General features: G+C 40.1%; 1 protein-coding gene across 26 annotated transcripts in view; it reads right to left on the minus strand.

The window, feature by feature from the left end:
• The window catches only part of TBC1D5 (TBC1 domain family member 5), a 593,124-nt gene that overhangs the window by 529,147 nt on the left and 37,904 nt on the right, over positions 1 to 26,073 (minus strand). Inside the window, exon 1 of one of the 26 annotated variants that reach the window (XM_060396765.1) lies at positions 12,687 to 12,783. The exons of 24 other annotated variants lie outside the window; for them this stretch is intronic. The gene's annotated coding sequence lies outside the window, so the exon portion shown is untranslated. Of the gene's footprint in view, positions 1 to 12,686; positions 12,784 to 26,073 lie in introns of those variants that run through there. One more of the 26 variants, XM_060396787.1, reaches the window with a different exon arrangement.

Raw genomic sequence — 26,073 nt, forward strand, 5'->3', positions numbered from 1 at the left:
GGAAGAGGGTGGCATGATTTGGGAGAATGGCATTGAAACATGTATATTATCATATAGGAAATGAATCGCCAGTCTAGGTTCGATGCAGGATACAGGATGCTTGGGGCTGGTGCACTGGGATGACCCAGTGAGATGGTATGGGGAGGGACGGGGGAGGGGGATTCAGGATTGGGAACACATGTACACCCGTGGTGGATTCATGCTGATGTATGGCAAAACCAATACAGTATTGTAAAGTAAGATAAAGTAAAAAAAAGAAAAAAAACAAGTTGAAGTAAAAGCACACACACACAAAAGAATGTATTATCAATTCTCTTGACACTGTAACCTCAAAGTGGAACTTTCACAAAGGTTCTCAGACTGAATTCACACTACTTGCATAATCCAATAAATCTCATATGAAGACCTATTTAAAGGGATCTTAAATGGTCAGTATCCCTAGACACTGGGGAAAGCATAGGTAAATTCTCAAAGAAAGTAACTTCAATCCAAGCCTCAAAGAATCCAGTAACTTTCAAAAACACTCAAAAAAAAAAAATCACAAAATAAGACACTATGAATGAGGGCCAACATAAGAAATAGAATAATTACACTACACATATTTCAATTATTGGAAAGACTATACAATAAGGATGGTACAAGTAGCAGAAACACTTATAATATGAATGTGAATTAAATAAAATCTCAAGAAATGAAAAACGGTGGTAAAATTTTCAACTGAGTGGAAAAGTTAAACAGTAGAATCAATACAAACAGAAAGAATTACTAAATGTAAAGACTTTTAAAACCTATCTAAAATGCAGTTCAGCAAGACAAAGAAAGAAAATAAGATATATAAGAGCAGAACAAAGAACAGAGTCAGGAGGTCTGACAGGACGCTTGAAACTACTGGTGATGAAGGGCCCTTTTCTAAACAACCGGTCTACTGAACAAAGCTTCTGTAACACACAGAAAACGTGAGTGTCTTTAAAAACCATATGCTTAGATGTCATGACAATATCAACCTGCTATTCAAAGCATCTATTTACACTGAATTTATCTTGATTCATTAAATACCAATGATACCAGCTTGCAGACCACCACTGACCTGAGGTCGCCTTTGAGTAGCAACAATCTAAAATAAAATAGATCAAACACAGAAAAGAATATAAAACACAAAAGAAAATGTAGCTGCCATTCAAATAGATGATGAAAATTTTCAACACCAATTGAAGGTACAAATGGACAATCCACAATGCAAGAAAAAACAGGAAAGATACATGTGAATATGTGGGTAACTCCTGACCAGGATAGGGGCTACACCTAACATAAATCACTGCAACACAATTCCAAACCAGCATTTCTATCATTTTTTTTAAACTCTTAGGGCTCAATCAAGCTCTAGATGTACTCTAAATAAACAAAAACAAAGACAAGTGGACATAGTAAACAAAGCTATCAGAGATCAAGTTTCAAGATTCAGTGACTTCCTCTCAGTCCATACTGAGAGGAAACACTGTCCACACTTCTCAAACTGTGTTTACTTCATTAGTTATTTCTAATGTGTAACTAACTATATGAAAAAAAAAAAATCCAAACTTACATTAGCAGAGACTGAAAATGCTTTCAATTATATGGAAATGAACAGCCTTCCAATTCCGTTAACTGTTCCTTTGAATGTGAGGTGAGCTTTAGCATACGTTACCTATTACATCCTCTAATCATAACAGGTTTTTTAATCTCTAAATGCAGTTCATTTAAAACACCCTGCTCAAACATCTACCACAAACCAAGTGTAAATTCATACCTACATAGCAGAGCAGGAACTACGGAATCACAGCTCCTGAGAAACAGTCGTAACTGATATCTGTACGAATCTTTGGTCACTTTTCAAATACGTGACACACAAATAACTGAAGCACGACACACTTACGGGTTTCATAGAACAGATACAATAACGGTGGAAGCTTGCCAGTGAAAGAACATGGTGAACAGCATCAAAAATATATAAGGAAAAACGCAGAAATTGAATGTAACAATATAACCAAAAAAGATGACCAAACTCCAGTCAAAGGCTGCTTCTTAGCATCATTCCCCACACATGAAACTGGAAGGACACTCACTGGGCACACACAGCCTATAAATGACACGAAATGATGTACTGACCTGTTTGATTCAGTGTCACTAAATTCAAACAATTTAGCAAGATATTTAATGTAATTGCTTATTTGATCTGAGTAAGCTTTATTGACTATGTCAAAGCCTTTGAGTGTGTGGATCACAATAAACTGTGGAAAATTCTTCAAGAGATGGGAATACCAGACCACCTGACCTGCCTCTTGAGAAACCTGTATGCAGGTCAGGAAGCAACAGTTAGAACTGGACATGGAACAACAGACTGGTTCCAAATAGGAAAAGGACTACGTCAAGGCTGTATACTGTCACCCTGCTTATTTAACTTATATGCAGAGTACACCATGAGAAACACTGGGCTGGAAGAAGCACAAGCTGGAATCAAGATTGTTGGGAGAAATATCAATAACCTCAGATATGCAGATGATACCACCCTTATGGCAGAAAGTGAAGAGGAACTAAAGAGCCTCTTGATAAAACTGAAAGAGGAGAGTGAAAAGTTGGCTTAAACTCAACATTCAAAAAACAAAGATCATGGCATCTTGTCTCATCACTTCATGGGAAATAGATGGGGAAACAGTGGAAACACTGTCAGACTTTATTTTGGGGGGCTCCAAAATCACTGCAGATGCTGACTGCAGCCATGAAATTAAAAGACGCATACTCCTTGGAAGTAAAGTTATGACTAACCTAGATAGCATATTCAAAAGCAGAGACATTACTTTGCCAAAAACGTCCATCTAGTCAAGGCTATGGTTTTCCAGTAGTCATGTATGGATGTGAAAGTTGGACTGTGAAGAAAGCTGAGCATCGAAGAACTGATGCTTTTGAACTGTGGTGTTGGAGAAGACTCTTGAGAGTCCCTTGGACTGCAAGGAGATCCAACCAGTCCATTCTGAAGGAGATCAGTCCTGGGTGTGCATTGGAAGGGCTGAAGCTGAAACTCCAATACTTTGGCCACCTCATGCAAAGAGTTGACTCATTGGAAAAGACTCTGATGCTGGGAGGGATTATGGGCAGGAGGAGAAGGGGATGACCGAGGATGAGATGGCTGGATGGCATCACCGACTTGATGGACATGATTTTGGGTGAACTCCGGGAGTTGGTGATGGACAGGGAGGCTTGGCGTGCTGCAATTCATGGGGTCGCAAAGAGTCGGACACGACTGAGCGACTGAACTGAACTGAAGATTCATACGGTGCTACTTCTGAGGTTATGGGGAAAGAATTCAAACCAAAAAAAAAAAAAAAAACTGGGCTGAGTAGTTAAAACTGGATCAGGTAAAAGTAACTATAACAAAAGGCTTAGAATGGCAAAAATTGTCAACCCTATATTTGTTGCTCTTATTGCTGTTGAGTCACTAAGTCATGTCCAACTCTTTATGACCCTATGGACTGCAGCATGCCAGGCTTCCTTGTCTTCACTCTAATCTGGAGTTGCTCAAACTCATGTCCATTGAGTCATGATACTACCTAACCATTTCATGTTCTGTCTTCCCCTTCTCCTCCTGCCTTCAATCTTTCCCAACATTAGGGTCTTTTCCAATGAGTCAGTTCTTCTCATCAGGTGGCCAAAGTACTAGAACTACAGCTTCAGCATCAGTCCTTCCAATGAATATTCAAGACTAATTTCCTTTAGGATTAACTGGTTTGATCTCCTTGCTGTCCAAGGGACTCTCAAGAGTCTTCTCCAACACCACAGTTCAAAAGCATCAATTCTTCGGCATTCAGCGTTCTTTATGGTCCAACTCTCACATCCATACATGACCATAGCTTTGACTAGACTGACCTTTGTTGGTGAAGTGATATCTCTGCTTTTTAATACACTGTCTAGGTTGTCATAGCTTTTCTTCCAAAGGGCAAGTGTCCTTTACTTTCATGGCTGCAGTCACCATCCCCAGTGATTCTGGAGCCCAAGAAAATAAAATCTGTCATTACTTCAATTTTTTCCCCTTCTGTTTGTCATGAAATGATGAGACCAGATGCCATGATCTTAGCTTTCTTAACAATGATTTTCAAATCAACTTTTTCACTCTCCTCTTTCACCCTTATCAAGAGGCTGCTTATATCCTCTTTGCTTTCTGCCATTAGTGTGCTATCACCAGCATATGTGAGATTGCTGATGTTTCACCCAGCAATCTTAATTTCTACTCGCGATTCATCTAGCCTGGTACTTTGCATGATGTAATCTGCATATAAGTTAAATAAGCAGGGTGACAATATACAATACAGCCTTGTCTTCAGTTCAGTCGCTCAATCGTGTCCGACTCTGTGTGACCCCATAGACTGCTGCACAATGGGCTTCCCTGTTGTTTACCCACTCCCAGAGCTTGCTCAAACTCATGTTCATTGAGTTGGTGATGCCATACAAACATGTCATCCTCTGTCGTCCCCTTCTCCTGCCTTCAATTTTCCCAGCATCAGGGTCTTTTCCAGTAAGTCAGCTCTTTGCATCTGGTGGTCAAGACATTGGAGCTTCAGCACCAGTTCTTCCAATGAATATTCAGGATTGATTTCCGTAAGGATTGATTGGTTTGATCTCCTTGCCGTCCAAGGGACTTTCAAGAGTCTTCTCCAACACCATAGTTCAAAAGCATCAATTCTTCAGCACTCAGCTTTCTTTATGATCCAACTCACATCCATACATGACTACTGGAAAAATCATAGTTTGACTGGACAGACCTTTGTCAGCAATGTTTCTCCTTTTTAATATGCTGTCTAGATTTGTCATAGCTTTTATTCCAAGAAGCAAGTGTCTTTTAATTTCACTGTTGCAGTCACAATCTGCAGTGATTTGGGAGCCTAAGAAAATAAAGTCTGTCACTGTTTCTATTGTTTTGCCATCTATTTGCCATGAAGTGATGGGACTGGATGCCATGATCTTAGTTTTTTGAATGTTGAGTTTTAAGCCAGCTTTTTCATGCTCCTCTTTCACTTTCATCAAGAGGTGTTCCTCTTCTTACTCCTTTCCCAATTTTGAACCAATCAGCTGTTCCATGCTCAGGTCTATCTTCTGCTTCTTAACCCGTATACAGATTTCTCAGGAGACAGGTAAAGTGGTCTGGTACTCCCATCTCTTATAAGAATTTTCCACAGTTTGCTGTGATCCACACAGTTAAAGGCTTCATCATAGTGAATGAAGTAGTAGTAGATGCTTTTCTGGAATTCCTTTGTTTTCTGCATGATCTAGCAATTTCACCTTTGATTCCTCTGCGTTTTCTAAATCCGGCCTGTACATCTGGAAGTTCTCCATTCACATACTGCTTAAGCCTAGCTTAATGGATATGAGCATTACCTTGCTAGCCCATAAAATAAGCCCAACTGCACAGCAGTTTGAACATTCTTTGGCTTGCCCTTCTCTGGGATTAAAATGAAAACTCATCTTTTCCAGTCCTGTGGCCACTGCTGTGTTTTCCACATTTGCTGAGATACTGAGTGCAGCACTGTAGCAGCAGCATCTTTCAGGATTTAAATAGTTCAGCTGGAATTCCGTCACTCCCTCTAGCTTTGCTCGCAGTAATGCCTTCCTGGCTCATTTGACCGCATACCCTAGATGTCCAGTTCTAGGTGAGTGACCACACCGTCATAGTTATTCAGGTTATTAAGACCATTTTTGTACAGTTATGCTGTGTACTTTTGCCACCTCTTCTTAATCTCTGCTGCTGCTGTTAGTTCCTCGCCATTTCTGTCCTCTGTCATGCTCATCCTTGCCTGAAATGTTCCCATCATATCTCCAATTTTCTTAAAGAGAGAGTCTTTCCCACTCTATGGTTTTCCCCTATCCTTTCGCATTGTTCATTTAGGAAGGCTTTTCTCTCTCCTTGCTATTCTCTGGAACTCTGCATTCAGCTGAGTTTATCTTTTCCTTTCTCCCTTGCCCTTCGCTTCTCTTCTTTCCTCAGCTGTATGGAAAGCCTCAGCAGACAACCACGTTGCATTCTTCATTTCTTTACTGCTGGGTTGATTTCAGTCCCCGCCTCCTGTATACTGTTATGAACCTCCATCGTTAGTTCTTCAGGCACTCGGTCTACCAGATCTAATCCCTTGAATCTATTCATCCCCTCTACTGTATAATCGTAAGGGATTTTATTTAGGTCATACTTGAATGGCCTATTGGTTTTCCCTACTTTGTTCAATTAAATCCTGAATTTTGCAATAAAGAGCTCATGATCTGAACCACAGTCGGCTCCAGGGTCTCGTTTTTGCTGACTGTATAGAGCTGCTCCATCTTCAGCTGCAATAACATAATCATTTTGGTACTGACCATTTGCTGATGTCTGTATGTAGAGTCTTCTCTTCGGTTGTTGGAAAAGGGTGTTTGCATGTTCTTTTGACAAAACTCTGTTAGCCTTTGGCCTGCTTCATTTTGCACTCCAAGGTCAAACTTGCCTGTTATTCCAGGTATCTCTTGACTTCCTACATCTGCATTCTAACACCCTATGAGGAAAAGGACATTTTTTCGTGGTGTTATTTCTGGAAGATTTTGTAGGTCTTCACAGAACCAGTCAATGTCAGCTTCTTCAGCATCAGTGGTTGGGGCACAGACTTGGATTACTGTGATGTTGAATAGTATGCCTTGGAAACAAACCAAGGGTTCTTGCCCACAGTAGTACATATAATGGTCATCTGATTTAAATTCACTCATTCCCGTCCATTTTAGTTCACTGATTCCTAAGATGCTGATATTCAATTTTGCATTTCCTCCTTGACCACGTCCAATTTACCTTGATTCAAGGAACTAATATTCCAGGTTCCTACACAACACTGTTCTTTAAAGCATCAGACTTTACTTTCAATACCAGACATATCCACAACTGAGCGTTATTTCCACTCTGGCCCAGCTGCTTAGTTCTTTCAGGAGCTGTTAGTAGCTGCCCTCTGCTCTTCCCCAGTAGCATACTGTACACTTTCCGACCTGGGGGTTTCATCTTCCAGTGTCCTATCTTTTTGCCTTTTCTTACTGTTCATGGGGTTCTCAAGGCAAGAACACTGGAGTGAGTAGCCATTTGCTCCTCTAGAGGACCACGTTTTATCAGACCTCTTCATTATGACCTGGGTCTCTTCACCCACCCATCCTGGGTTGCTCTGAAGGCATGGTTCAGAGTTCACTGAGTGTTGCAAGCCCTTTGCCACAACAAGACTGTGATCCATGAGAGGGTATCCATACTTAACCCTGAAGAACCAAAAGTTCAAGCCATTCGGAAAAGCTCAGGGGCAAGGTCCTTAAATAACAAATTCTCCCCAAACTATGCCACAACTGTCTTGATTCAAGGCCTCAGCAGATAAAAGAGACATAATATTTTAACTTGGTAATTTATAATAAAAATGGATTTAATCTGGAAATTTACAGTGAAGTTTATTTTTAAAAATGCATTGCAGCTAGACATAAACATCAGGCAATGGAAATATTCAGCCTTATAATTTAAAATTCTGAAAGCTCACACCAAGCTTGACCAACACTAACCCACTCCAATATAAAGAAGAACTAAAATGAAATATCCCAGTGTCTTTTGAGTTTTTATTTTGTATTCTCCTTAGCTGCTTTAAGTCTTCACTGTAGAGAGAGAAAGGCAGGTTTTAAAAACACACCTACATGCATACACACATCCATGTAAAACTGCCCCCATAACTGCAAACTCTTCACTGGGCCTTCTTGATCCTGGCTGAAAACATGACAGTGAGAAACCAAACTTTTAAACTTCATGCACTTCCTTTAAGAATACACTGTTTAGTAAAGGAAAACCACAAAGATCAAAATTTATCATCACAAACTTTGCAAACAGCTAAAATTGGGGGGGAAATAAAGGCAAGCAGTATACTCCTGTATCCGTCAAAAAAGGACTTGAGCTTCTCACAGGGAAACGCTAACGACTCAAATAGCGTCTGAGTCTGAAGATTAACTGATACCTGAAGATTAACATCCAAAGGCACACAGTCACAAATTTTCCCACCGAGACATGCCTAATAAGTACCCTTGTAAACAATGAACTCATATATATGGGAGTCTGGGAATGAAACCCCAAAATTGTTATCAATAACCATTAATATTCTTTGGCACTGTTATTTTTAAATGACTGTGTTCATTCTTTCCATTATACAATATCCCAGTAAAATTCCACTTGAAAAGAATATATCATGTTTATACTGCTTCTTCACATATCCAACATTAAGAAGGAGATAAAGGATCTTATCCTTCTGCTCAAACCAGAACTTCACGCCTTTGCTGGAGGACCACATACTGTAGACCAGAGGGAAAGATAATTCTAGTAAGCCTCCAGGTTTATTCTGCTCTTCTGTTCCATAAACACTGGATCCACCAAAGAATCAACTCTACCTTTATGCACACACACAAAGACATACACACTATCGGAAAGCTTCTCTTTTAAAACTTTTCCGATTACATCAAACTAAAATGCTTCTGCACAGTGAAGGAAACCAACATCAAAATGAAAAGGCAACCTACTGAATGGGAGGAGATATTCCCAAACAATATTTCTGAGAAGGGGATAACATCTAAAACATATCAAGAACTCTTACCGCAAAAACAAAGAGCTGCGTAACTCCATGGTGGTCCAGAGGTTAGGACTCCAAACTCCCCCTGCAACGCTCAACCCCTGGCCAGGGGAAAAAGATCCCACACGCAGCATGGCATGTCCAAATAACAAGCAAACCACAAAGCCCAATTAAAAAATAGGCAAAGGACCTGTTCTGCCCAAGGTTTTCACTCGTCTCAGGTTCAAAAGATTTGTTAACAAAATACGCCACTTGTTAATACAAATGAATTATACAAATTTCTATTAGAGAACTATGTAGCTTACTTTCAAAGTACTAACATTAAAAGAAAAGAGAAATAGAAAGAGCAGAGAATACATCACCAATTCGGGTTCTGACCAACGTCCAGTCTGGGACAGTGCTGGGAGTCCTGTGTCACACTATACCTGGAGTCCCAATCGGGAAAGGGTCCCAGGCAGCATGTCCACTCAGGCCGTGAAAGCTCAAAGACTGTAGCTTGGGGTTTCCTCTTATAATCCCAGGAAGGTCACAAACTGACATCATCATCCATCTGTGACCAAACCACAGCTTTGGTTTCCTGTTAATACTGTTTGTTTTGTTGTGTAAACTTGGAATGTAGTTTTGCTTGGGGCTCGGTTGGTCAGCCCCCTCCAGGTCTCAGGAGTCTCAAGATTTCTCCCCCATCTTATCTCAGGTGCTGCAAGCCTTCCACTCACAGCAGGCCGTCACTCTCAGTCACTCCCAGTCAGGACAGTGTCCAGGCAGGTAAGAAGCAAGGTCAGAGGCCTGCTCTGCTTTGTCTCTGAAGTCTAAACAAGACTCTTCATTTCACTTCCCTAACAAGATCTAAAAACACATTTTTCTGAAGAAGAAATATAGATAGCCAAGAGGTACATGAAAAGGTTCGGCATCACTATCATTACAGAAATGCCAATCAAAAATAATTAACTATCAACTCACAGGTATTACAATTATCAAAAAGATAAGAAATAATAAATGCTGGGGAGGATATGGAGAAAAGGAAATCTTCATACACGATTGGTGGGACTATAAATTGGTACAGCCACTATGGAAACAGAACGCAGTGTCCTCAAACAGTTAGGAACAAAACTACCATATGACCTGGCTATTCCACTCCTGGGTATTTACCTGAAGAACAAGAAAACACTAATTCAACATGATATGTATATCACTATGTTCACTGTAGCATTATATATAACAGGCAAGATATGAAAACAACTGAAATGGCCACTGACAGATGAAAGGATAAAGAAGATGTATCTCTCTCTCTCTCTCAAACACACATACACACACACACACACACAGGAATACCACTCAGTCATAAAAAGAATGAAATCCTAAAAAAATTTTTTTCGATTAAAAAATGAATGAAAATCATGCCATCTAAGACAACACAGATGGACCTTATGAACACTGCGCTAAATAAAAGAAATCAGAGAGAAAAGGACAAATACCATATGATTTTACTCAAATGTGGAAAATGAAAAGAAAAGTAAATAAAATAAAACAAAAACTCACAGATACAGAGAAAAGATTAGCAGCTCCCAGAAGCTCAGGGGTAAGTAAAACGAGCGCAGGGAGTGAAGCGGACGTGATGAATGGAAAACTAAACCTGTGGTCATGATCACTTTGCGGTACATACAGATGTCGAATCACAATGCTGCACACCCAAAACCTAAACAATTAAATAGTAAGTTTCTAACAGACACTATTTCTTGAATATCCATTCTTAAAATTTATATCATACAAAAATTATGGGTAACCATGGGAAAACTCCTTTTTCAGCAATTAAGTCGGCAAAATCAATCAGGCCTTAGGAAGGATCATTTCAAAAGAAACCAGTGGAGGTGATGGAATTACAGCTGAGCTACTGAAAATTCTAAAAGATGATGCTGTGAAAGTGCTGCACTCAATATGCAAGCAAATTTGGAAAACTCAGCAGTGGCCACAGAACTGGAAAAAGGTCGGTTTTATTCCAATCCCAAAGAAAAGTAATGCCAAAGAATGTTCAAATTACCACACAACTGTACTCATTTCACACACTAGCAAAGTAATGCTCAAAATTCTCCAAGCTAGGTTCCAGTAGTACATGAACTGAGAACTTCAAGATGTACAAGCTGGATTTAGAAAAGGCAGAGGAATCAGAGATTAAATTGTGAACATCGGCTAGATCATAGAAAAGGCAAGAGAATTCCAGAAAAACACCTACTTCTGCTTCATTGACTATGCTAAAGCCTTTGATTGTGTGTATCACAATGAACTGCGTAAAATTCTTCAAGAGATGGGAATACCAGACCACCTGACCTGCCTCCTGTGAAACCTGTATGCAAATCAAGAAGCAACACTTAGAACTGGACATGGAACAACTGTTTCCAAATTGGGAAAGGAATACGTAAAAGCTGTACACTGTCACTCTGCTTATTTAACTTACATGCAGAGTATATCATGCAAAATGCCAGGCTGGATGAAGCACAAGCTGGATTCAAAATTGCCAGGAGAAATATCAGTAACCTCAGATATGCAGGTAACACCACCCTTATGGCAGAAAGCAAAGAAGAACTAAAGAGCCTTTTGATGGAAGTTCAGTTCAGTTCAGTCACTCAGTCGTGTCCGAGTCTTTGCTAACCCATGAATCGCAGCACGCCAGGCCTCCCTGTCCATCACCAACTCCTGGAGTTCACTCAGACTCACGTCCATCGAGTCAGTGATGCCATCCAGCCATCTCACCTTCTGTTGTCCCCTTCTCCTCCTGCCCCCAATCCCTCCCAGCATCAGAGTCTTTTCCAATGAGTCAACTCTTCGCATGAGTTGGCCAAAGTACTGGAGTTTCAGCTTCAACATCATTCCTTCCAAAGAAATCCCAGGGCTGATCTCCTTCAGAATGGACTGGTTGGATCTCCTTGCAGTCCAAGGGACTCTCCAGAGTCTTCTCCAACACCACAGGTCAAAAGCATCAATTCTTTGGCGCTCAGCCCTCTTCACAGTCCAACTCTCACATCCATACATGACGACTGGAAAGACCATAGTCTTGACTAGACGGACCTTAGTCGACAAAGTAATGTCTCTGCTTTTGAATATGCTATCTAGGTTGGTCATAACTTTTTTTCCAAGAAATAAGCATCTTTTAATTTCACTGCTGAACTCACCATCTGCAGTGATTCTGGAGCCCCCAAAAATAAAGTCTGACACCGTTTCCACTGTTTCCCCATCTAATTCCCATGAAGTGACGGGACCAGATGCCATGATCTTCGTTTTCTGAATGTTGAGCTTTAGGCCAACTTTTTCACTCTCCTCTTTAACTTTCATCAAGAGGCTCTTTAGTTCTTTTTCACTTTCTGCCATAACAGTGGTGTCATCTGCATATCTGAGGTTATTGATATTTCTCCCGGCAATCTTGATTCCAGCTTGTGTTTCTTCCAGTCCAGCGTTTCTCATGATGAAAGAGGAACATGAAAAAGCTGGCTTAAAACTCAACATTCAAAAAAATAAGATCATGGCACCTGGTCCCATCACTTTATGGCAAACAGATACGGATACAATGGAAACAGTGAGATATTTTATGTTCCTGGGCACCAAAATCACTGCAGATGTTGACTGCAGCCATGAAATTAAAAGACACTTACTCCTCTAAAGAAAAGCTATGGCAACCCTACTCTGCATATTAAAAAGCAGAGACATTACTTTGCCAACAAAGGTCCATCTAGTCAAAGCTATGGTTTTTCCTTATTCACGTATGGATGTGAGAGTTGGACCATAAAGAAAGCTGAGTGCCAAAGAATTGATGCTTTTGAACTGTGGTGTTGGAGAAGACTCTTGAGAGTCCCTTGGACTGCAAGGAGATCCAACCAGTCTATCCTAGAGGAAATCAGTCCTGAATATTCACTGGAAGGATTGATGCTGAAGCTCCAATACTTTGGCCACATGAAGCAAAGGTCTGACTCATTAGAAAAGACCCTGACGCTGGGAAAGACTGTAGGCAGGAGGAGAAGGGACGATAGAGGATGAGATGGTTGGATGGCATCACTGACTCAGTGGACTTACGTTTGAGCAAGCTCCGGGAGATTTTGACAGACAGGGAAGTCTGGGGGTCACAAAGAGTCGGACATGACTGAGTGACTGAACAACAACAAAGACACTCAAAACCTACGTTAAAAAAAAAAAAAAGTTAACCAACAGCTTTTCTTGAATATGCATCCTTATAATTTATTACATATTGTATTATAGAAAAATAATGGGTAACCATGGGATAGCTGTTTTCAGCAATTAAGGATTAACTCTAGTAATAAACTGCAAGTATTAGCAAGAAAATCAAATGGAGATAGCTCATGCCTTGTTTTCACCTATGAAAAATCTCTAGAAAGGCTGCATGACTTACTTCAAATTCTATATAGTTAGGAGTCATAACTTTATAATTATACATTTGAGCTTAAATTATCTTAAATTAAGTATTCTGAATAAAAATTACCTGCATGATTTTTATAATTAAGCTATTCTTATAATTGTATAAAATCCTTTAACAAAAAAATTAGATCTAATCTAAAATTTTAAGAAGTTTATTTTTTTAAATAAAGTCATTAATTTTCAGTCACCTTTTCATTGGATTGACATTTAAAGAGATAAGCCCTCTCTAACAAAGGTAAGTAAAATCCATTAACTAAAAGGTTATTTTAAGTTTTTAAATTTAAATTAGTTAGTTTTTTAAACTTTGGAGTAATTTTTGGTAAATGTTTTTTTGTATAAAAATTATGAACTTCTATATAATTATAAATGCAGTTTTAATCTAACTTATTTAATTTGACATAATCAAAGATATTTTAAATACTTATTATAATGTTTAATTACACTGTATTTGAGACACTTACTTTTTACATCACTGTATGAAGAAAATTACAGGCCATGTGTTCTTTCCACTTCATTTTACTGCCAATGTATTTATCATATATGAAAACTGATCCTTGTGCTCTGAGAAAGAATATACTGACTATGACATTATATCTATTTATCTTCCATAGCAGTTGTAAAAAATTTTTAAGTATAACTTATTCAGAAAACATTAGGTAAGATTTTAAACATATTTTATGGGTAAAGTTGATAGAATCACTTAAGACACCTAAATTCAGTTTCCTGAACAGTTACTGAAAAGATTAAACTACTGTAATCAAATATTTATACAACATTTTTTTAAAAAATCAGAGCAACAAAATGTCAATAGGAGAAATAGTTTTTGTTCTTGTTCAAGATCCAATTATTTCTATATATTCTAATGCCAAAAACATCAGGTAAAATAAATAATTGTTGGGAGTTGTTTATGATGCCTTTAACTTTTGGGAATTAAGCACAAACAGGGGTTAATGGCAGTCAATAAATACATCTTCTCCACAGCTATACAAGAAAACTAAATAAATAACGAACACCAAAAAATACTTACACTTCACTTTACAAGAAGACTAACTTCCTGGACAAGAAGAACGGAAAAAAGACAGAGCATGATATTGTGTGTGCTATGAGACCTGAATGCAGGGAAAGCTGCAAACGGAACTCATGGACGGGCTCTTGAGAAATACTACAACTATAAAAAACAATGATAATACTATTTCAAACATGCAAGTCCCTCCAACCAAAATGTATAACAAATGGCATTCACACGCTGCATTCAATTCACACCAACATCAAGCCACAGTTGCTTCACTTTTGTCTGACACAGAAGAACAGGGAGAGGTCCAGCCACCGCGGGCCTCCCCAGTGCTGTTCGCCTGCTCCCACCGCGCGGGCAGCCGCCAGCTGAGGTTTCCACAGAGCCTTCTAATTCATTTCTTATTTTCATTTACATATTGAAATAACAGAGTTGCCGCTTTGTTTTGTTTTTTTTAATTTTTCATAACGGTATCAAACTGACAGTACCTGGCGTCTTTTTCATTCATTTTTTAGATCTAATAATATACAGACAGAATTTTTTCCTTTTAACTTCTGTAAAGTATGGATCCCATAGGCCTATCATGTTTTATTTATCCTTTCCTCCACTGATAACATTCACGTTGTTTCCAATTTTGCACAATTACAGTGCTTTGTGAGCATTCTTGCAAAAGTCTCTATGTTCACATACAAGAATATAACATGTTAACTGTGTTCTCTAAAGCCAGGTTTCTCAACCTCCACACTCTTTACAAAATTTGGACTCATAATTCTTTATTGCGAGAGCCTGTCCTGTGAACTTACTGCATATTTAGCGCATTCCTGATCTCTACCCATCAGCTGTCAGCAGTCCCCAGATGCGGCAACCAAAAACACTTCTAGGCGCTGTCAAGTGTCCCTGGAAGATAAAACTCGCTTGGTTGAGAATCTCTGCTCTAAGGTCTATATGAGGTAACTTTCTGAGTTATAAGTACATGTTCCATTTCACTACATATTGCCCAACTGTTCTCCAAATAGCCGCATCAATTTTTACGCCCGTCAGTGTGATACCACCAGTTTCCAAACACCCTTGTCAATACTTGATAACGTATGATGGTTTAAACTGTTCCAATAAATCATTAATTTTCCAAAAGGAAACTACCATTTTAACTATTAACTCCAAGAGTAAGTGGCACACGTGTGCTACTAACAAGTTATGAAAACTCAAAGCTTAAACGGAGGAAGTGACCCACATTTTATTCCCTTCTATTTTGCTTTGCCATTTTTTCTTGACATTGATGCATATTATTAGCATATAAATTCTGACTTTATAAAATTTATTTTCCCTAGAAGCTTCAAAATTATAATGCCTGATTCACATTTCTTCAAACTTTCAAGACCACACACAGAGTTTTAAACAACTTTAAGTATTCTGATTGACGTCATCACTTACAGAAGGTTCCTCACTCTCACACTTATAAATTGCTGGTCTCTAAATACAAAATTAGGCTAGAGAGACACTTTGGAAATATCTATCACCAAACTCCCTGTCTGTGAAAGAATCTATATTAAGCAAATTGATTCTTAAACTGAAATCAGAATGAAGCAAAATGGTGGACTTTATATGCTAGCTTCCACATCCCATACCAAATATACAGAAATTCAGACTGGAATTCGTAGCTCCTGATTTCCATGAGTTCCTCTTCTACTTCCTCCTTCTCCTTTAAAGAGCAACTGTAGTTTATGCTCAGTCCTATGAGACAGCTTTATTATTTTTTTTACTGAAGTATAACTGACATATATTAGCATTGTATGTATGTAACATAATGACTCACTATTTGTATACACTGCAAAATGATCACCACAGTAAGTCTAGTTAACATGATCACTATGCAGTTACAGAATTTCTTGTGTTCCTAATTTTTAAGGTTTACTCTCTTAGCAACTTCCAAATATGCAAAACATTACCTATAGCTGTCATGCTTTAACTCACATTCTCATGTCTTGTTTACTTTATAGCTAACTAGGTGTTTGTACCTTTTGACTCCCTTCATCCATTTTGCCCACCCTCAACCCTAGCAAAATGGCATGCTCTCTGTATCTACAAGATTGTTAAGATGCCAGATATAAGTGAGATCTTACGGTATTGTCTTTCTCTAATTCATTTCACCTGAGGGGATATCTCACTGTTTTGATTTGTACTTCCTTGATGATTAATGATGTTGAGCATCTTTTCATGTACCTATAAGCCAACTGTATGCCTTCTTTAGAAAAATGTCTATTCAGATCTTCCACCCATTTCTTAATCAGGCTGTTATTGCTGAATGAGTTCTTTACATGTTTCAGAATTATCCTATCAGAAATATGATTTATCCTATTGGAAATACTTCCTCCCTTTGGTAGGCTGCCTTTTCGTTTTGCTGATGGTTTCCTTCACTGTGCATAAGCGTTTTAGTTTCACTTGTTTATCTTTGCTTTTGGTGTGAAATCCAAAAAATTACTGCCAAGCTTGATGTCAAGGAGATCACCACCTATGTCTACTTCACGTCTCACAGTCAAGTCTTTACTCCGCCCTTTGTTGCTCTTTAACATGAACTCTCCTTGGAGCTCAGCCGTCTCATATAGGTTCCTATCACTGCCACCCAGAGAGCCTAGTCTCAGAGAGCTGCACACTAGAATGATGATGATTTCAAGCAAAACTAGATGGAAAACCAGAAGGTACACCAGAAACTAAGACGACCACAAAGACGGAAAACAGAATAATTTTAACTGAACTTTAAAAAAGAAGAACCTACCACAACTGCTGCAAAATGCAGGAGCTTCCCTGACAGTGGTCCAAACACAGTTAGCTGATCTTTGAAGGCAGAGGCCATCTGAAGGCCCAAGAGTATGAAGAGTAAGAACCTCCAGGCAGGCTACCTCCACAGACCCCTCATCCCTACACCCCAAAGCAAGGCAGCCAGTAAGAGAGGCCGTTACCCAGAAGAGTAGTGAGAATGGGCTCTTGGTTAACATCAATGATAGAGGCCTGGAGCCCAAGCTGAAGAACATGTACCCCAACACTCCATCATTAAAGGGTTAGAGGAATTGCACAAATGATCAAGTCAATGTTTCAGGAAGATTAACCCTGTGTCAGCAAGAAGGATAAACTCAGTAGAGGAAACTTCACAGTCCAACTCTCATTTCCATACAAAGAGTCGGACATGAGGGAATGACTGAACTGAGCTGAAGCTTTAAGACTAGAAAGAACTTGTTGAATGACTTGATGTTACGAGAGAAAAAAAGATAAAGACGCGGTACAGCCACGTAGTCGACTCTTTGCAACCCCATGAAAAGGCCTCCCTGTCCATCACCAACTCCCGGAGTTCACTCAAATTCATGTTCATCGAGTTGGTGATGCCATCCAGTCGTCTCATCCTCTGTCGTCCCCTTCTCCTCCTTCCTACAATCTTCCCCAGCATCAGGGTCTTTTCCAATGAGTCAGCTCTTTGCATCAGGTGGCCAAAGTATTGGAATTTCAGCTGCAACATCCCTCCTTCCAATGAACATCCAGGACCAATCTCCTATAGGATGGACTTACTGAATCTCCTTGCAGTCCAAGGGACTCTCAAGAGTCTTCTCCAACACCACAGTTCAAAAGCATCAATTCTTTTGTGCTCAGCTTTCTTTATAGTCCAACTGTCACATCCATACATGACCACTGGAAAAACCATAGCCTTGACTAGATGGACCTTTGTTAGCAAAGCAATGTCTCTGCTTTTTAATATGCTATCTGGGTTGGTCATCACTTTCCTTCCAAGGAGTAAGCGTCTTTTAATTTCATGGCTGCAGTCATCATCTGCAGTGATTTTGGAGTCCAGGAAAATAAAGTCAGCCACTGCGGCCACTGTTTCCCATCTATTTGCCATGAACTGATGGGACCAGAGGTCATGATCTTTGTTTTCTGAATGCTGAGCTTTAAGCCAACTTTTTCACTCTCCTCCTTCACTTTCATCAAGAGGCTCTTCAGTTCTTTTTCACTTTCTGCCATAAGGGTGGTGTCATCTGCATATCTGAGGTTATTGATATTTCTCCCAGCAATCTTGATTCCAGCTTGTGTTTCTTCTAGTCCAGCGTTTCTCATGATGTACTCTGCACATGAGTTAAATAATCAGGGTGACAATATACAGCCTTGATGTCTTCCTTTTCCTATTTGGAACCAGTCTGTTGTTCCATGCCCAGTTCTCTAACTGTTGCTTCCTGACCTGCATACAGGTTTCTCAAGAGGCAGGTCAGGTGGTCTCGTATTCCCATCTCTTGAAGAATTTTCCACAGTTTATTGTTATCCACACAGTCAAAGGCTTTGGCATAGCCAATCAAGCAGAAATAGATGTTTTTCTGGAACTCTCTTGCTTTTCCATGATCCAGCGGATGTTGGCAATTTGATCTCTGGTTCCTCCGCCTTTTCTAAAACCAGCTTGAACATCTGGAAGTTCTCAGTTCACGAATTGCTGAAGCCTGGCTTGGAGAATTTTGAGCATTACTTTACTGGAGTCTGAGATAAGTGCAATTGTGTGGTAGTTTGAGCATTCTTTGGCATTGCCTTTCTTTGGGATTGGAATGAAAACTGATCTTTTCCAGTCCTGTGGCCACTGCTGAGTTTTCCAAATTTGCTGGCATACTGAGTGCAGCACTTTCACAGCATCATCTTTCAGGATTTGAAACAGCTCAACTGGAATTCCATCACCTGCACTAGCTTTGTTCGTAGTGATGCTTCCTACGGCCCCCTTGACTTCACATTCCCGGATGTCTGGCTCTAGATGAGTGATCACATCATCATGATTATCTGGGTCGTGAAGATCTTTTTTGTATAGTTCTTCTGTGTATTCTTGCCACCTCTTCCTAATATTTTCTGCTTCTGTTAGGTCCATACCGTTTCTGTCCTTTATTGAGCCCACCTTTGCATGAAATGGTCTCTTGGTGTCTCTAATTTCCTTGAAGAGATCTCTAGTCTTTCCCATTCTGTTGTTTTCCTCTGTTTCTTTGCACTGATGGCTGAGGAAGGCTTTCTTATCTCTCCTTGAGATTCTTTGGAACTCTGCATTCAGATGGGTGTATCTTTCCTTTTCTCCTTTGCTTTCTCCTTTCTCCTTTGTGAAAAGAAGGGAAGCAAAAAGCAAAGGAGAAAAGGAAAGATATACCCATTTGAATGCAGATAAAGACTACTTCATTCATTTGTTCAGAAAATACTTACTGTAAGCTTTATTACTGTATCACTGCTGCTGCTGCTGCTGCTAAGTCGCTTCAGTCGTGTCCGACTCTGTGCGACCCCACAGACAGCAGCATACCAGGCTCCCCCGTCCCTGGGATTCTCCAGGCAAGAACACTGGAGTGGGCTGCCATTTCCTGCTCCAATGCATGAACGTGAAAAGTGAAAGGGAAGTCGCTCAGTCATGTCTGACTCTTCGCGACCCCATGGACTGCAGCCCACCAGGCTCCTCCATCCATGCGATTTTCCAGCAAGAGGACTGGAGTGGGGTACCATTGCCTTCTCTAGCACTCACTCAATATTATTAAATTAACCTTAGGACAAAGAAGTCAGAAGGAATCCTAAAAATTTGGATCTGAGAAGGTAGCATGAGGTAAACAAAAAGTGTGGGTAATGCAGTATATGTTAAAATACATGATTATTTCGGCTTGAAAAATGAGTCTTGTCCTGTGAGTTTTACTTTTATGTAAAAATAAAAGCATTCTTATACCAAACAAATTTGTAACAGTCCTTAACTTTGCATTATGAAATATTTGAGATGTGTAAAAGAATACATGTAATTCATATTATAAAGCACAATAACAAAATGAGTATGATCAACTCATCTCTGAACCTAAGGAGTAAAATATTACCAATCTCTTTAAGTTCCTGATGTGTTTCTCCCCATTTCCAACCTTCTGCCCCACATCCAACAAAGGAAATTATTACTCTACATTTTCCTTTAATCATACCCTTCCTCTTTCTTAATATTTTACCTTCTATGTATAATTAAACAGTATGTTTAGTTTTTAACTTGTTTTGAAGTCTCTAAATACTTAAATACTAAAAATAGCACTATGCTATGTGTATTTTCTGTGAACACTAAACAGTGATTCACTAAATCCTGTTTCTAAGATAAGCATGAAGCTGTAAACCATTCATCTGCAGTACTAAACAGACTTCAATGTATGAACACACCACAGCTTACTCATCTTTCTGCCGCCAGTGTGTATTTGAGTACTTTCAGGTTTTTGCTGTTACAAACGATGCTTCCACAAAACATTTTTGAACACATCCGCTGGTGCACACATCCAGGAAGTTTTCTAACATATCCAGGAAAACTGTGTCACAGGTTACATGCATGCTCAATTTCACAGATAATGCTAAATTATTTTTACTTTATTATTTGCAAAGACACTATTTAAGTTAGAAAACCAGGGACTTCCCTGGCAGTCCAAGGATTAAGCCAGTGCACTTTGGCTGCAGGGGGCACTCGTTCAATCCCTAGTCAGGGAACTAATATCCTGCATGCCACAAGGCGTGGCCAAAACCAGCATTAGACAGCCAGTCGCGTGGAACACAGATAATGTAAAACACATGCCTAATTAAATCTGAATCACAGGTAAGTACTCAAATCCATATTAAAAATAATCATCACCATTCTGTCACTGTCCAGCATCACAAGTTAACATCATATGAACATCTCCACGAAATTGTCTGCTTCCTCTTTTCTCTTCTCAGTGGGTATATCAACATGTCACTGTCTTAGACAAGATTCTCTGGGTGCCAACAAACAGAAACCTATACAAAGGTTCAGTTCAGTCGCTCAGTCGTGTACGACTCTTTGTGACCCCATGAATCGCAGCATGCCAGGCCTCCCTGTCCATCACCATCTCCCGGAGTTCACTCAGACTCACGTCCATCGAGTCAGTGATGCCATCCAGCCATCTCATCCTCTGTCATCCCCTTCTCCTCCCCATCCCTCCCAGCATCAGAGTCTTTCCCAATGAGTCAACTCTTCGCATGAGGTGGCCAAAGTCCTGGAGTTTTAGCTTTAGCATCATTCCTTCCAAAGAAATCCCAGGGCTGATCTCCTTCAGAATGGACTGGTTGGATCTCCCTGCAGTCCAAGGGACTCTCAAGAGTCTTCTCCAACACCACAGGTCAAAAGCATCAATTCTTCGGCGCTCAACCTTCTTCACAGTCCAACTCTCACATCCATACATGACCACTGGAAAAACCATAGCCTTGACTAGATGGACCTTAGTTGGCAAAGTAATGTCTCTGCTTTTGAATATACTATCTAGGTTGGTCATAACTTTTCTTCCAAGGAGTAAGCGTCTTTTAATTTCATGGCTGCAGTCACCATCTGCAGTGATTCTGGAGCCCAAAAAAATAAAGTCTGTCACTGTTTGCACTGTTTCCCCATCTATTTCCCATGAAGTGATAGGACCGGATGCCATGATCTTCGTTTTGTGAATGCTGAGCTTTAAGCCAACCTTTTCACTCTCCTTTTTCACTTTCATCAAGAAGCTTTTTAGTTCCTCTTCACTTTATGCCATAAGGGTGGTGTCATCTGCATATCTGAGGTAAAGGTTAGCCCCACGTAAATACGTTAAAAAGAAAGTAAGAAAAAAAAAGAAAGAAAGGTATCTGACAGAACTGATGAACAGGAATTATTATAATTGGGGCTGGTAATCAGGAACCACGAAGCTACCCAAAAATAAAGCAATTCATCCTCCCTGGGATTACACTGTCTCTGTGAGTCAGTCTGTCCCTGGCAGAGGGTTCATTCTGCTCTGCAGACACGAGTCCCCTCTGCCAGGATCTAAATCACCATAGGTAAGCATGGCTGCTCCAGCTGCAGTTTTATACATCTTTCTACAAGACAAGCCCAGTAGAATTCACCCTGCATCTTTGCCTTCCAACAATGACAAAATGTTGAAAAACTTCTTAGCCCACTTTAGCACAGAGGCCTACCCCCGGGTACAACAGCCATGTATTAGGAATGTGACGGTCCCACTTACCAACACAGCTGCAGAGGTCCACTCGTGAAACAGTGGCCACTTCTCAGACATGAGGGGCCTCAGCCCAAGCGGGCATCACAGAAAACTTCTATTAGCCGCCACCATGGGAAACCACTGACAAGTCTAATAGACACCTGGACAGTGTGTTGAAAAGCAGAGACATTACTTTGCTTACAAAGGTCCATATAGTCAATGCTATGGTTTTTCCAGTGGTCATGTATGGATTTTAGAGTTGGACAATAAAAAAGGCTGAGCACCAACGAACTGATGCTTTTGAACGGTGGTGCTGGTGAAGACTCTTGAGAGTCCCTGGGACTCCAAGGAGATCCAAACAGTCCATGCTAAAAGAAATCTACCCTGAATATTCATTGGAAGGACTGATGCTGAAGCGGAAACTCCAGTACTTTGGCCACCTGATGCGAAGAACTGACTCTTTGGAAAAGACTCTGATGCTGGGAAAGATTGAAGGCGGGAGAAAAAGGGGACAACAGAGGATGAGATGGTTGGATGGCATCACCAACTAGATGGACATGAGTTTGAGTAAACTCTGGGAGTTGGTGATGGACAGGGAGGCCTGACATGCAGCAGTCCATGGGGTTGCAAAGAGTCAGATACGACTGAGCAACTGAACAACAAATAATAGAGTGAAACCTAAAGGTCTTCCTTGTAGCTCAAACGGTAAAGAATCTGCCTGAAACGCAGGAGACCCAGGTTCGATCCCTGGGTCAGGAAGATCCTCTGGAGAAGGGACTGGCAGTCCACTCCAGTACTCTTGCCTAGAGAATCCCATGGACAGAGGAGCCTGGCAGGCTACAATCTGTGGGATCACGAAGAGTCAGACACCACGGAGCGACGAACACTACCCCTACTACTGTAAGAAACCTATCCCTCGCCCCACACCACAGCTCGCTGACTCCTGTCATCAGCAGTCAGAAGTGAGACGTGCAAAGAAAGTACCCAGTAGTCATTCTGAGAGCAGATACCAGCTTATTGCTACATCATCCTCTACTCTCAGGGCCAAAAGTTACTACCTTTTATGGTTCTCCTATTAAACTCTCTTTCCAGTATATGATGCAGCTAACTATCCTTAACTTGAACCTCTCTCTTATCTGGCAAAATCGTTTCCTGGTTCTTTTCTGATCTCTCAGTTTCCTTGCTCACTCGTTTTTTTCTGCCCACCCTTTAAATATAAATAGCCCATAGCTATGACACCAAAAGCATGAGTAACAAAAAAATACATAAATTAGCCATCACCAAAATTTAAATTTTCATGCTTCAAAAGACAAATTGGCACTTCAACAAACTGAAAAGACAACTCACAGAATGGGAGAAAATGGTTCTAAATCATGTTTAAGGGACCTGAATGTACACTATATAAAGAACTTTTACAGTCCAATAATAGACAACCCAAATAAAACTTAGCCAAATCTGAAAAAAAAAAAAATACAAATAGCTAATAAGCATATGAAGAAAAACATTCAACTTCATTAGCCATCAGGGAAATGCAAATCAAAACCACAATGAGAAGTCAGCAAAATGGCAAAGTAGGGAGGCTCCACATTCTCTAATCTGACAGAAACAAAAAAAAAAAACAAGTAGTAACTGTCGGAACCAACACTGTTAAAACTATGGAAAACAGCAAAAGGTTTACAACAGCCAAGCAAATACTGAATGAAGGAAAAGGCAGTTTCCCACCAGTAGGGCAGCTCTGCGGGGTTTCCAAGTGTGGGCCCCATCCCTTTCGCAGGGGCAGCCCTCACTCGCATCTGCAGCCTGGATCCCTAGCTCCATGGAGAGCAGAACAGAGCTTACTCACAAATGAGTGTGTCTGCTCTCATCTGTCTGGGAACCCCCTGAAGGACTAACGGAAGGCGCTCAGCTCTTTTTCACCTCACACGGAACTAGGGCTGGAAAAGCAAGAGTCATTTGAAAACACGGAGAGGAGAACAAGGATGAAAGATGCCTGTGACAAAAGCTTACCGTCTACACATACAACAGATCACCCAGATGCAGGAGCAAAAGCTGGGGAGGGGGTCCTCTTTGACAAACTCAGGACAGATGGTGATTCAGAAGACAGTGTGCATGTCCACAGCTAGATGCAACCTCAAAAACACCTGAGAGAACGCTAAGCTCCTACCTTGCATTTATCACTGAGCTCCATGCAAGCCTGGCTATGGACTGAGGCTGCCCCAGAACGGGGCTGACCTACAAAGCCAGGAGAGACATTCTTCTACTTGTTTAGGACTCGGGGGAAGGGGGAATTAAGTCAGCTCCTGTCACTCAAAGCAATCTGTCAAAACACTAGCTGAACACAGGCAAAGGAACGGAAGATGTACCAACCACACATGGCAAGGAATCATCTTTGCAAAGAATGGTTTTGGAAAATCACTAAACAAATTATAGCCTTCAACAATCAAAAAAAAAAAAAAAAACAAACCCTGAGGAAAGTGGAGAATATGATTCACAGAATTATCACATTATAATATTCATGTTTAGATGTCAACAAAAAAAATCATAAGACATAAAAAGAAACAGCGAAGTATTCCCCATTCAAAGAAAAATAATTTACTGTAATGTCGCTTAGGAATTCCAGACAATTGCTTATTGGGCAAAGGATACATTCAAAAAAGCGTGGAAAAAACATGAAACATGAAAAAGAAAAAACAATGTATCACCAAAATTAATAAAGTATCAATAAAGAAATATAAATTATAAAATGGAACCAAACAGAAATTTTGAAGCTGAAAATTACAGTAACTACAATTTAAAAAAAAAAAAAGGGCACCAGAGTCGCTCAAGAGTGATTTCAGCAGGCAGAAGAAAAATCAGTTAAAAAGGACATTTGAAATTATTGAATCTGAGGCAAAGGGAAAAGGTATGAAATTAAACAAAGCCTAAGGAACCTGGTGGGACACCACCAAGCTGACCAACAGAGACATTAGGGGAATTTCAAGGAAAGAAGAGAAAAGAAAAGGGACATGGGAAGTATTTGAAGAAGTCAAAAATCCTCCCAAATGAGATGAATTCCATGAATCCACAAATTCAAAACCCTCCATAAACTCTAGGTAAGATAAACTCATTATAATCAAACTGCTGAGTGCAAACACAGAGAGAGAAATCTGAAACCTGCATGAGAGAAAGGATTTGCCAAATACAGGAAATCCTCAAGAAGATAAAAAGTTGGTATCTCATGTCAGAAAGCAAGGAAGCCAAAAGGTAGTCAGATGACATGTTTACGTGCTGAAAGAAAAAACGGAAGTAATGAATGAAAGCGACTAAACACAGAGCAGATAAACACCCTGCTGCACAGCACAGAGCTATATCCGAGATCTTATGGTGAGCCATGGCGGAAAAAAGAATATCTAAAAGAGAGTGTGTGTATAAGTAACTAAGTCACTTTGCTGTGCAGCAGAAATGAACAATGCTGAAAGTCAATTAGATGTCAATCTTTAAAAAACAAAGAAAAAATCTTGTAATGGTTCATCTATGTGTCAACTTATCTGGCCTCCAGGACACACAGACATTTGGTCAGATGTTATTTGGGGTGTTTTGGGTGTTTCTGGCCAAGGTTAACGTCTAAATTGGTTGCCTGAGTAAAACAGATACCCTCTGTAAATGTGAGTAAGCCTCATCCAGTCAGCTACAGACCTAAACAGACAAAAAGGCCAAGTGAGAAGGAATTCCTCCTGCCTGACTGCACTGAGCTGGGACTTCAATCTTCTCCTGCCTTTGGGCTCGAACTGAAACAACAGTTCTTCTTGGACCTCACGTTTGCCAGCTTTCGGTGCTGCAAGTTACATGACCGGTTCTCCTGGTCCTCAGGCCTTCAGACTAAGACTGGAACTGCACTACTGGCTGTCTTCCACCTTCAGCTTGCAGAAGATAGATCTTAGGACTTTTCAATCTCCATAACTGCATGAGCCAATCCCTTATAATAAATCTCTTCCTAAATATATATATATATATAAAATACAGATATATATATATATATGTATTATATAAT

This window comes from Ovis aries, chromosome 1, assembly GCF_016772045.2.
Source record: "Ovis aries strain OAR_USU_Benz2616 breed Rambouillet chromosome 1, ARS-UI_Ramb_v3.0, whole genome shotgun sequence".
Classification (NCBI taxonomy): domain Eukaryota; kingdom Metazoa; phylum Chordata; class Mammalia; order Artiodactyla; family Bovidae; genus Ovis; species Ovis aries.